Raw genomic sequence first — 14,302 nt, 5'->3', positions numbered from 1 at the left:
TGTCCTGAAAGCTAATAAGACAGCACAGAAACCGTCCTCATGGCACGAGCTCTCTAACCCCCCTCCCCCCCCTAAATCCCAGCTCGGGTTTCTTTTTTCCTTTTTTTCTTTTTTGAAGAATCATCGCGCATCTCCGCAAGTTTCGGGTGAAGCGCGGCGGGAGGGGGAGAGGAGAGAGGCGGGCAGGAGGGCGGAAAACAGACCGAGTCTTCGCCCTAGGTAAGTAAATTGGCAATAAATTACACAGAGAGAGAGAGAGAGAGAGAGAGAGAGAGAGAGAGAGAGAGAGAGAGAGAGAGAGAGAGGCTGAGTGAATGAGCGACTCAGAAAAAAAGAAATAAAGAGAGAGTAAGAGTCAGAGAAGGGGGGAGAGAGAGAGAGAGACGAGGAGGCTGAGTGAATGAGCGACCCAGAGAAAAAGAGAGAGAGAGAGAGATACAGAGAAGGGAGGGAGAGAAAGTGTGTGTGTGTGTGTGTGTGTGTGTGTGTGTGTGTGTGTGTGTGTGTGTGTGTGTGTGTGAGAGAGAGAGAGAGAGAGAGAGAGAGAGAGAGAGAGAGAGAGAGAGAGAGAGAGAGAGAGAGAGAGAGAGAGAGAGAGAGAGAGAGAGGCCAAAGCATCCGGTAAGAAGGCAGCTGCTTAGCCTTGTGATCCGACAGCGCTATTTTCCCAACTACTTGTTCATTATTTACGAGCGATTTCTATCGATGTAATTTCCCCCGAGTCTTCTATATTTCACATTTCATTTCATAAGACATCCGCTGGATTGTGAGAGATGTGAATAAAGAAGAAAAAAAGCCCTGCTGGATTTCCTCCGTGTGGATTTTAATAGGGATCGTTCAGCACCCTGGACAGCGCCTGGCGGGTTCAGCCGCTGCCGATACCGCCGCTACCGCCGTTTCTGCCGCTTCTCCTGTTTCCGATTTTTCTACAGCCACTTTCCCAACATCTCTGCACGGTAGGGCTAACATCTGCTGCTTTCTCGGTTCTTCTATCTCTCCTCTTCCATTCCACCAAATTTTAGTGCAAAGTGACTTTATTTAGCATGTGAAACCCCATCGGTTAGAGAGGTAATGGAATGTGCTATGGGCTGTTAGAACTACTCAACCTGAAGCTATATAATCTCTGCCGAAAGAGCAAACGGGATATAAAAAGCAATGTGAAACTCCAATAAGTCTCCTATTTGAAGTCTTCTGTATATGTTCCATATATATTCCATATGTTGATGTTTATTGCTGTTCAGACACAGCTAAGTCTGGTTTGGGTATGCTGCAGTACTTTTAGCTTGCAGGGTTTCCGAGGGTCTTGCACATGGAAGCTGCTCATTTCCCCCCGCGCTGCTCCGCATTGGGGTTTACTACGTAAAATTATGCAGCACATATCAGTTGATTTATTAAGGCACCGTGCTGAAAGTGGTCCAAAGGAGTATTCCAATAGAGTGTGAGCCACATACACACACACGCAGAGAGAGAAGAGAGGAGGGGCTGGGGGAGAGGCAGCCAGAGCCTATGGCGAAATATATGTTTCTAAGTAGCTATAAAGGTTTCAAAAATATATATGTTTTTCCATTTTATTAAGGGCAAACATAAATATATATAAATAAATATATATATTTTTTGAAAATGGGCATTTGAAACCATGCATTAAAATATTCTTTTCAGAATGAAATAATGAAAGAACCTTTCAGTTTGTTTTTGACAAAGAACCATTTGTGTCAGAAACTTCTAAAGTTATAAAAATGTTCAGCATTCAAGCATCTATTTGTTTTAAGCTTAATGTGTCGTGTTTTCTAGTCTTGATTATGTGTTGCTGTTCTGTACATTTAGCATGTTCATTCCTTCTAAACCATTCATTTTAACACACAAACCTTTTTGATAATGAACTGATAAAAAAATGGCAGAGCAAGGGAGTCCAGGAGCAGCATTAAGAAACCAATCTGAGGCGATGGCTGTGCTGGTATTGATTTGTTTTGACTGTATTTTTGATAGGGTTTTCAAATAATGTGGATTATGTGTGTTTCTCATCAGAACCCATTAGAATCTATAAATTTTACAATGTTCATCATTTGCAATAGTTATATAATGTTGCTCTTTTGATAGCAAAATAAATTATTATTTTATAGCACTGAAAAATCTTGCAAGAGAAAAGCATCCTCCTAGCAAATGTAATGGGATGGCAGTATGTGGATTGGGTGAGTTAGGTTGAAGACGGGCCAGTGAGCTCATAGATAGGTGATGTGAATTATCAGGGTTTACATGAGGCCTGATTGTGAGTGCCAGATGGATGGGACATTCCATTCTGGAAGTTGTGCAGACCTATAATATTCCTCCATCCACAGTGTTTTGTGTGTACTGGGAAGCCATCATAGAAGACAGCATGGTGGGTGGTAATGATCATGATCTGTGGTATCTAGCTAGAACTGTCCAGGCAACTCTGGAAGAAATCACATCTAATCCCACAGGTCAGAGCAATGCTCTTTATCTGCCACAGGACATGGCATGTCAGTGTATGATTAAGTGCATTACTCTATCAAAAGGTAGAGATCAAATAAAAAAAAATACAAAATAATACCACAATATATTCATGCATGTCACTGACTGCATACTGTGGACAATGTGTATATCAATCACTGCTGTTTTATGTAGTAATCTAACACCACTTCTTTTGCATTGTTTAGTTTTATGAGCAACTACTCTAAACTACTCTAAACTACTCTTACTCTAACTACTCTAATCTGATTGAATCATTGATGTGCCCTGATTTGATTTGTTTGTCTTTTCTTTTCTTTCTTAAGACAGTTTCCAGCTAAATTCAATTATAATCTTGTCTAATCTTTAGTCACTAACAATAACAGTCAGTAACTGTAAAAGGACAAATAGTGTATTTGTACAAATTAAATACTACATTTTGTTTGCAATTTGTATATCAAACAATACTGTAGAAGGACAGAGTCACTCGGAGTTGCATTAGTAGCGCATTTATCCATTTAAATGAGCAGCTACCCAGACTAGTAAACACAACACTGGATTGGAATTTATGGATTTCCTAAAAAAATGTTGCATAATCTTTGTTTAGTTAGATATAGTGTTGCTGGATCGGGTTTGATTAAATTTGGTCTGGCTATATTTGGTCTTTATGAAATTCTTCTTGCTGTATTTGGTTTGGTTGAGTTTGTTTTTGTTAAATTTGGTCTGAATGGTCTGAGTTGATTTGTTCTTTATGAATTTCTACTGGCTGTATTTTTTGTTCTAGTTTAATTTGGTAATTTGGTCTGAATTGATTTTTTTGCTGTATTTGTTCTGTATGGGTTTGTTCAGATTGTATTTGGTCTGGTTGGATTTGTTCAGAATGTATTTTGTCTGGTTGTATTTGGTCTGGTAGGATTTATTCTGAATGTATTTGGTTTGGGTGGATTTATTGTGAATGTATTTGTTTTGGTTGAATTTGTTCTGAATGTATTTGTTTTGGTTGAATTTGTTCTGAATGTATTTGGTCTTATTGGATTTATTCTAAATGTATTTGGTTTGGTTGGATTTATTGTGGTTGTATTTGGTCTGGTTGGATTTGATTTAGCTGTATTTGGTTTGGTTGGATTTACTGTTGGATTTACTGCTCCACATAAATTGGTCTCGTTGGATTTATTTTGGCCGTATTCGGCCTGGTTGGATGGGTTCTGGCTGGGATTGGTCTGGCTCTGTTTGGTCTGGTTGTTTTTTTTCTGGCTGGATTTTGTCTGACTGGATTTGGTGTTTGACACTCTTGGTCCCTGTTCAGCCTTTGCTGTTCTTTATAGATCTGTATGGAGAAATCACAGAGGCTAAGCTCCATTAAGAGACAAATCTAATAATAGTTCCTTATACACTCCCAGCATGAGGATATCAGGAAGAGAATAAGGGGAATGAGTGAGTGAGTAATGGAGTGAGCAAAGGATTTTGTTTTACAAAAATATACTCAAAATAGATTTAAAAGTGTACATACTTTATTTTCCTAAGTAATCTACAAAAATATGGCCACAAACCAATAAATAATTATAAAGTGTATAGTGCCTTTTTATACTGGCATCTATTTATATTTTTATCACATTTGAAAAAGATGATAATCATACTATTTTATTGGAATTATTACAATTTTAATCATCATTATATCATTAAAACTGGCAATTATTCATTCCCTGATGACTATTTTGCTTTGGGATTATTTTGCCTCTACTAAAACTGACTCATCATATCCTTTTTTTTTTCTAACTTAATATTAAAAAGTCTGAATAGACCCTCAGCTGAGGATTGTTGTATATTGTGGGCTTGCTGCATTGACTCATACATGGAAAAGAGTGCCAATAATATTCTCTCAATCATCTCAAAAAGTCATTTATGTATGAAAACATTGTGATATTGAAAAGAGTTCTTTGCTTGCAAAACAATGCATTTTATTCACAAGGCAATATCTCGTCCATTTCTTTCTCCAAATTAGGAGGAAATAAATTGCACATAAAGTCGCTGCTTAAATTGTAACTGCAATAGAAAATACCCCCCTGATTCTGTGTTTAATGGGTTCGGAGATGGAATTTCATTAGCATCTACTACACTCTGGATTCTGTTTCAAGTCCTTGTTTTTTGGTCTAACAGCTAAGAGACAAAAGACAAGAAAGCGAGAGTTTGCACAAAGCTGATTTTGTCTTTCTGGGAAAAAAAAAAAACATGAAACAAATGTGTCCCAGTGAAAGTGAGAAAAGTTCTCAAAGTAATCCAGGTCACTAACTCATGCAGGAAGCAGTGGAAGAATAGCTGGATTCCTCTGTTGTTTCAGTGTGTAGCTTTAATGAAGGACAGATGGAGGTGTGAAGGTGGGCTCTGTTCATTATAGCATTCATTAAAGCAGGAATGAAGAGAATTGTAAACACAAACCATATGGTAATATGCTTTGGGAAAACATTTTTGTTTGGTTGGTTGTTTTTAGTTACATTTAGTCCATTTTTAACCTTTGTGTTCTGACAGTTAATTTTAATATTTGTATATTTTATTTTGAATTACGTTATTGACCTCGTTGAAAGGACGGCCAGATATGCCTGGGATAATGCATGTAAATGTGTTCATGGTTGTGACATTTCCTTTTGATTTACATGTTAAATTCTATTGATTTTTGTACAGTGGGGTTTTTATTTACCTATTTTGTTCCAGAAATTCAGTTGGCAGGCATCATGGACCCTTTAAACAATGCTTTGTTGAAAGTTCCTGCTCTTGAAGGTAGGGCATGTGTTGTACAGCCCTCTGTGTGCTGGAAGGTTGTGGGTTCAAAACCTACTCAAGGAACCGTGATAAATAAATGTGGTGTATGGCTGGATTTGTTCTGGCTGAATTTGGATGTGGGTCTTCTATGGATATTCTAGTTTTCATCCACCTTTCAAAAATACACATGATATTGGAATTGGTCGTGCTAAATTCCTTACGTTTATGAGGATGTGTGTGGTACCCTGAGATGGACCCACTATGACCCTGACCAGGAAAAATACAGGAGGATACAAAGATAGATGGATGGGTGGATGCTGCTGAGTCAATAACTATAGCAACTACCAGTAAATCCTTCAGAATAGTGACTGTTGGTGTTATTTATGCAGTGCTTGTCCTGAAATGAAACAAAGGTCAAATGTGTTAAGGAGAGTAGAGCAATAATAATAACACAGACTTCAGAATTGCTGCCATGTCCTTAAAAAGTTAATAACCATAATTACGAATCTGTCCTCTGTGTTAAACAGGGTTTAAGGAGACGAACTGCTTTAATTGTTTGTTCAATAGAGGCCAAATGTACACAAATAAATTCATAATGAACAACTTACAAAACAAAAAACACATGTTTAGTTTAGGCGAACGGGCTGTGCTTTTACTGTAGCCTGAAGAGAACAGGTTTTCACACTAATTGTAGAAAACAGTATCATACATACATCATTTGGTTTTGCAAATGTTTTTTTTTCATAATAGAACACTTCAAATAAGAAGATTATGTTGTTGTTTTTTTATTTATAAGAAATATTCCACATGCTTCCAATGTACTGTTAAGTGCCAAAATTCTAGCAGCTCATTGTTGTTTTTCTCTTGAAATTAAATACACTAATAATATATTGAATTAACTAACAAATAGTGAAAAAAGCAAGATGTGCTCTTTGAAGCAGTTATCAGTTTCTGAGGCTGGTATCTCTAATGAACTAATTCTGTTCAACAGAGGGCACTCGTGGTCTTCCTTTTCTGATGAGAGCCAGTTTCATCATAACGTTTTTGATGGTCTTTGCCATTGCACTTGAGGATACTTTTAAAGTTCTTTTTCAAAGTAATTTTTTTTTAGATTGACTGATTTTAATTTCTTAAAGTATTTTTTTTAGTTAATTGGTTAGCTCTGGCCTTAATATGGATTCAAATGAATACATTACATATTACATTACACGTCAAACATTCACATTGGAAAGAGCATAAGTTAGTTCTAGCTTTTATAAGACACCTTATCTTGTGTCCATTGTCTCAAATTCAGCAATTATACAGTAAAAAATACATGTTTGTAACCACAGTTCCAATAGGTCTAAGAGTTAAAAAGTCTTCCCACTAGTGTAATACACCTGATTGGTCTAGATGGGTGAATCAGGTGGATCTTATTAGAGCTACAATAAACCTCTGAAGGAGAACCAGCAGCAGCAGCAGATAACCTGATTCACAATCACATACTACTCAATCTGTTGCTGTACACATGTAGGACACACCGTTGTGGATTGCATTACTGTCTGTTATCTCCTGAACAAAATAACATTTCCAAGTGTTTTCTTCAAAAGTAGGTGTAACTTCCAGAGCAGTGGTCTGTATTGTGTTTCTGAAACTCCCTGGATGAAGATGAGGTTATGAGAAGCACACGATTCTCATCCATGGAGCTCAGAACCCAATCAGCTGCCTTTGATAGACTTATTCGAGGCCTAAAGTACAGCTGGGGCTCTGTCTCTCTCACTCATCCTCTTTCTATGTCTTGCTTTCACTCCATCTCTCTCTCTCTCTCTCCCTCCCTCTCTCTCTCCCTCCCTATTGACTCATTGAAGAGCGAAGGAGGATGGATGATGCTCACCCCAATCAGGGGTCATGTGTGGGGGGAGGTATTGACTTTGCTTAATTGCTGTGTGTGTGTGTGTGTGTGCTTAGCTGTATAGTTTGGAGGGATGTGTTGTTTGCAGGGTTTGTTGTATGAAGTATTAAATAGGCACATTTTTGGCCTCATTAAAAAATGGCTTTATTTTTTCGAAGTTTAATGATTTTATTTACATTGTATTCCATTTTTTAATGGTGTCCTTTAATAATCCTTCCTTTGCAGCTCTAAACTTTACACAGCTCCTGTAGATTTAGCAGTAAGATGAAGAGTTTATCACATCAGAAATAGAGTTCCACATATTTTCAACTGGTGGTAGGTCTGATAATATGTTTTGCCACTGCACAGCATCTGTTTTTGTTCAAGAAAGCTCTTGAGACAGCAGCAGTTTGCGGAAAAGCATTGTCTTGTTGGAAAAAAGCACCAGAGTTCTTTTAGAAAATACCCTAGAATTCATTTAGAAAAACTTTACATCTACCCTACCCTAAATCTATGCTAGAGGAAGATTTGAGCTGCAGGAGAGGGATGCGTTACACATACAATTCTATAATTCTATATATGTAGCTCAATAAATACTGTGTATATCAGTTTGCATTTTTTATGTATTCCTTTTTTCTGGTAACATTTGTTGTCTTCCTTCTAAATAACAGTGCAGTTTGATACTTCTGTGTTTATATATACATATATATATATATATATATAGAGAGAGAGAGAGAGAGAGAGAGAGAGAGATTCATTTTCATTGTTTGTTTGCTTGATTCTTTTTTTATTATAATAGCAGGTTTCCTCTGTTCTGTTCTTATACACTAAAATAAGATTTTCACTGTTCATTTTTTTATTGCTGAATTGTGTTTCTTTCACTCTATTAGTATTCATTTCACATTTATATTCTCTATTTTACCGTTCTTTAACATTTTCGGTGCCATGCTTACTGACTCTCTCACTCTCATTTCTCATTCATTCTTCTCTCCGTGTCTCTCTGCTTCTTTAGATAGGCTGTGGAGTTAAAACCCTGACTGATATAAAGGCTTCCATTCTAATCAATAGTGCACTGGCAGGGCTAATGGATAGCTGCTGTAGTGCAGAATAGAACAGGGCAGTGCAGGAACGGAGAGAGAACGGAGGAGAATCATCTGCAGATTCTGCAGCATGTTAAAGAACAGAGCGTGAAGCTAACACTACTATAAACACACACAGACAGTGTGTGTCACGTATCAGGACATTAATTCTACATGTATTACTGTGTATACAATACTCAGCCATAACAATAGAACCACCAGCCTGATATTAAGAAGATCTCAGTTACATCATCAAATCAGCTCAAACCCCTGAGACATTGACTCCACAAGACATCTAAAGGTCTGGCCTGTGGTATCTGGCACCAAGATGTTACAAACAGATTCTTTAGGTCTGTATGTAAGTTGTGAGGTGGAGTTTCCATGGATTATACTTCCATTGAGCTTTTGGGACCATTTTGCTCTTCACTTGTTGTTCTTTCGAACACTGTTCACAGGTTGGACCCCTGTTTATCAGTGTGTGTGTGCTTAGCTGTATAGTTTGGAGGAATGTGTTGTTTGCAGGGTTTGTTGTATGAAATATTAATATTATTTAAGTTTAATCATTTTTACATTGTGTTCAATGGAATTTTTACATTGTGTTCAATCTTCTCAATTTTCCAATGGTGTCCTTTAACAATCCTCCCTTTGCAGCTCGTAATTTTACACAGTTCCTGCCGATTTTGCAGTAGGGTGAAGTGTTTATCCTTTAGAAATACAGAGGTTGGACAAGGAAACTGAAACACCTGGTTTTAGACCACAATAATTTATTGTCCTGATGGACAGTTCTGGTGGAAACAGGAGAGTTTAGGTGTACATTGATTTCTGTCGTGTTTTGGGCAACCATAGTTTTATGTTTTTTGGATACAATCCGGGTTAGCACCTGAACATCCCTTTCAGACAGCTTCCTCTTGCGTCCACAGTTAATCCTGTTGGATGTGGTTGGTCCTTCTTGGTGGTATGCTGACATTACCCTGGATACTGTGGCTCTTGATACATCACAAAGACTTGTTGTCTTGGTCACAGATTTTCCAACAAGTCGTGCACCAACAATTTGTCCTCTTTTGAACTCTGGTATGTCACCCATAATGTTGTGTGCATTGCAATATTTTGAGCAGAACTGTGCTCTTACCCTGCTAATTGAACCCTCACACTCTGTTCTTACTGCTGCAATGTGCAATTAATGAAGATTGGCCACCAGACTGCTCCAATTTAGCCATGAAACCTCCCACACTAAAATGACAGGTGTTTCAGTTTCATTGTCCAACCCTTGTAGAATTCCACATATTTTCAGTTGGTGATAGGTCTGATAATGTGGCTCGCCATTGCATAGCATCTTTTATGTCTCAAGAAAGCTCTCGAGGAACATCCAGGTACTAATGTCTGATATTTTGGAGATGTTCTGACCCAGTCAGTAAGCTATCATAGACTGGCCCATAGTATGTGTTTAACCCCTTAACAGGCAGGCATTTTTATCAATTTTCTGCCTGATATGACAAATTATTACAACAGATTATATTGCAAATATATTACGAGGATTTGTATTCAAACATTGCATAAAATATATTTAAGGTTTGGTAAGAAACGTTATAGAAAAACTAATTGTAATATTTAAAAAATATATTAAAAGTAAATCTACAACTGTCAAAATATAATGAATAAAAATTGGCTCTTTCCTAGACTTTTAAAATCAATATTTTCCTGAATACAAATCAATCAGTTAACCTTTAGTTGTGTTAAGTTTGTCTAGTTTTACATCTATTTTAAAATTTTTGAATTAGACTTGGTTCCTGTTACTGATCTAAAATTATTAAGTGGTGTAGAGAGTACACAGACAGCTTCTTCAAGTGCCCTATTAGAGTCTCTAAAGCCCTCAAAGTGTTCAGTATGTAAATACGAAAAATGTAAAAAAAAAATGTAATGTGTTCTGGAGACAGTTAAACATGTAGCATGAAGGAAGTGATGTAAGAACAAAGCAGTTCAGACTTCTCTGGGGCACACTCATAGACTCTAAACTCTGTAAGCTAAAATGTGACCATTTTTGGTGTGACAGCTTGTTCAAACATTTACCCACCAGAGTTTCATTTAGCTTTCAAGATTCACGCAAATTTAAACACATTTAACAAAGGTAATGTAGAATTTAAGGTGCTTTAATCAAATCAAATCAAATCAAATTTATTTGTATAGCGCTTTTTACAACTGGTGTTGGCACAAAGCAGCTTTACAGAAACATGATTACAGGACAAAGAATCAGGCAAAACATTAAACATAGAATATACATAATACAGAACCCCCAGTGAGCGCGGAGGCAAGGAAAAACTCCCTCAGAGCTGCAGGAGGAGGAAGAAACCTTGGGAGGACCAAGACTCACATTAAAGGGGGGACCATCCTACCACTGGTCAAATGGCTTTTAAATTAATTTTAAAAAGTCTTTCATACATCCACATAGGTTTTATATATTCAGGTGTATAGCAGCTCCACTAATGGCTAATAGAGTAAGATGGATGATGAGCAGCTGATCTGTGGTGGTGGATGGAGAAGAGCTGACTTCAGAAACTTCCATCAGTCTGGCCAGACAGAAGACATGAGAGCCTGAGGGTCCAACATCCCTCGGTATCGGGTCAGACAGGTGGGCAGTCAGTAACTCGGAGGAAGGCAGAGAGATGGAATTAGTTTTGACTGGATTTATGTAAAACAGAGAATATAAAACATTATCAGAGTGTGGCAAATGACTCCGGCAGATCTAAATAAAACAGCCTAACTAAAGGCAGAGAGCCAGAAGGTAACATAGACATGGAGGCTCCCTGAAACACTGGCATCCACCCACTCCACCGTCCACAAACCTGAGTGACCGTGTGCAGTGGGAGAACAAAAGCACCAGCATCTCAGTTTACCACAATTCCCTCTGTCCATGAACCCCTGAATCTGCAGCCTTATCTAAAGGGAAAAACATTAATTACCAAAAGCTAAACTAAACAAGTAAGTTTTCAGTCTAGACTTAAAGATTGAGACTGTGTCTGAGTCCCGAACATATTCGGGGAGATTATTCCAGAGTTGAGGCGCTTTATAAGAGAAAGCTCTTCCTCCTGCAGAGCTCCTCTGAATTTTAGGAACTACTAATAAACCAGCACCCTGAGATCTAAGTAATCGCGGTGGTTCATAACAGGAGATGAGGTCTTGTAAATACTCAGGAGCGAGCCCGTGTAGGGCTTTATACGTTAACAGAAGAATTTTATAGTCTATGCGGAATTTGACTGGAAGCCAGTGCAGTGCTGATAGTACTGGACTAATATGGTCAAATTTTCTCGTTTTAGTAAGGACCCTGGCTGCAGCATTTTGAACTAGCTGAAGTTTATTTAAGTTACTGCCGGAACATCCAGACAGTAGCGCATTACAATAATCTAGCCTTGAGGTAATAAAGGCATGGACTAATTTTTCTGCGTCATGCAGTGATAGGGCATTTCTTAGCTTGGCAATATTACGGAGGTGTAGAAAAGCTGTTCTAGTTACATTAGATATGTGTTTATCGAATGCTAGATCTGAATCTATGATAACTCCAAGGTTTTTAGCTGCTGAACTAGGGGTGGCTGAGAAGTCAGCCAGATTTAGCATTAAGTCTGATAATTTATTTCTAGCAGCTTTGGGGCCTAATAGGAGAACTTCTGTTTTATCACTATTTAATAGGAGGAAGTTGTGCGACATCCATGATTTAACATCTTCTACACAATCCTCGATTTTCTTTAATCTCACTCTGTCATCAGGTTTGGCTGATATGAAGAGCTGCGTGTCATCCGCATAACAATGAAAATTCACATCATGTTTTCTAATAACTTTGCCCAGTGGGAGCATATATAATGTAAATAATAACGGTCCTAATATAGAGCCTTGTGGAATTCCATATCTTACCTTGGTATAACTGGAAGACATATCATTTATCCTCACAAACTGATAGCCATCGGTTAAGTACGATTTAAACCATGCTAAGGCAGTTCCGGTTACACCGACCATGTTCTCTAGTCTTTCTAAAAGGATAGTATGATCTATTGTATCAAAGGCTGCGCTCAGATCGAGAAGTACCAGTAGGGAAACACAGCCTTGGTCGGCGGCTATAAGTAGATCGTTTGTTATTCTAACTAAAGCTGTCTCAGTGCTATGATAAGGCCTAAATCCAGATTGAAATTTTTCAAAGATCTGGTTTCTTTGCAGGTAAGAGCAAAGTTGTTGGGCTACAGCTTTTTCTAAAATCTTAGAAATAAAGGGTAAGTTTGAAATAGGTCTATAGTTAGACAGTACACTAGGATCAAGATTTGGTTTCTTGATCAGAGGTTTAATTACAGCTGTTTTAAAGGCTTTGGGTACATGGCCCAGGGTGAGCGATGACTTTAACTGTACTACAAGTATAAAGGTAAGAAAACTCTAATTTAAAGTGGAACCAATAAATCAAATAAGCACAAATAAGCAGATGGCAAAAACTAATCTAATAATAGCTGCAGAACATTGAAATAGAAAAAAAAATAAGTCAACTGAGCTGTATATTCTTCAGCTCACAGCCTAGTGTCACCTTTAATTGGTGCATCTGTTTTCACTGTAATGAAAACACTGAGAAAGTTATAGCATGATTCTTTCAATATAGTGACAACATTTAAGATGGAACTGAAACTTTGAAGAGCTCAACTTAGCACTTGGAAGTAATTACTTCACATTTAAGGTGGAATGGAAAAAGTAAGGAAGGTGTGTATTGGTAGTTTTTACTGTCTAGTTCTCGTTTAACCCCCTCAAAAACACCATCATGTGTTCACTGTTCACTTCTGTGCTTCAGAGTTTGGTTCATGTACTGTACGTTGACTGTTGCACTCTGAAGCTTTTAAGGTTGTGCAGAGCCGGATAATCACAAGTTCATGAGACAGCTGTTCCCACAGTTCATGTTGTGTAGTAGTTTTTTTTTCTTTTCTTTTTTTCAGGTCCTGAAGGACAGTTTTGCTTCATCTTCTGTAATTGATTTGGGACACTAACACCTACTAACTTGACACAAAGGGGAGACTGGGGCCTTCATTCATTTGTGGGGCCTTATTCTGTAACACTGTATCTACGTATCTTCCACCTGAATGACAGGTCACTATATGGAGTGATCGGTGTTATTGAACAGTTGTAATATGACTGATCAGTGGATATGAATATTCACATAAACATTTTGATATATGTTGAAACACCTATATTGATTTTAAGTGTTCTATGTACTGAATTCTGATACTAAGGCATTCACTGGAAAAGTACTTTGACTTGAATATTACAACTGTTTACATCAGTCGCATATAAATAAAATATATCCCATCATCACGTTATCTTTTAACAGACAGTGTTTTTGGCAGTGTATATTTTATTCATACAGTGCTGATGTAGGTATAGAAATCAAATACATTCTGAGCTGTTTTTTTATTTTATGCAGTCTTAGTCTATGTTCTGCTGCATTTCAATATTCTATATTCAACAACACAATTAGAGTTAACACAATTAACAGAATCTGCAGATTAATGAGGACAATTTATATGCATGTACAGCTCTGGAAAAAAATAAGAGACCACTTACCTTAAAAATTATGAGTTTCTTTGATTTTACCAAATTGAAAACCTCTGGAATATAATCAAAAGGAAGATGGATGATCACAATCCATCAAACCAAGCTGAACTGCTTTAATTTTTGCACCAGGAGTGGCATAAAGTTATCCAAAAGCAGTGTGTAAGACTGGTGGAGGAGAACATGCTAAGATGCATAAAAACTGTGATTAAAAACCAGGGTTATTTTACCAAATATTGATTTCTGAACTCTTAAAACTTTATAAATATGAACTTGTTTTTTAAACTTTGTATTATTTGAGGTCTTAACGCTCTGCATCTTTGTTATTTCAGCCATTTCTTTCTTATTTACTGCAAATAAATGTTCTAAATGACAATATTTGTATTTGAAATTTAGGAGTAATGTTGTCTGTAGTTTATAGAATAAAACAACAATGTTCATTTTACTCAAACATAAACCTATAAATAACAAAATCAGAGAAATTGATTCAGAAACTGAAGTGGTCTCTTAATTTTTTACAGAGCTGTTTATTTTAGCCACAAAATATTAAAAAACTTAA

The 14,302-nt window shown here is 37.2% G+C and overlaps 1 protein-coding gene across 1 annotated transcript in view; it reads left to right on the top strand.

The window, feature by feature from the left end:
- Window positions 1-369: 369 nt before the first annotated feature.
- The window catches only part of tmem121ab (transmembrane protein 121Ab), a 95,790-nt gene continuing 81,857 nt past the window's right edge, over window positions 370-14,302 (top strand). The window contains exon 1 of the mRNA XM_022684492.2: window positions 370-956. The gene's annotated coding sequence lies outside the window, so the exon portion shown is untranslated. The remainder of the gene's footprint in view (window positions 957-14,302) is intronic.

The sequence above is a fragment of the Astyanax mexicanus genome, chromosome 1 (genome assembly GCF_023375975.1).
Source record: "Astyanax mexicanus isolate ESR-SI-001 chromosome 1, AstMex3_surface, whole genome shotgun sequence".
NCBI lineage: Eukaryota > Metazoa > Chordata > Actinopteri > Characiformes > Acestrorhamphidae > Astyanax > Astyanax mexicanus.
The sequence above is the reverse complement of the archived record's forward strand: the minus strand, read 5'-3'. Positions and strand labels throughout refer to the sequence as shown.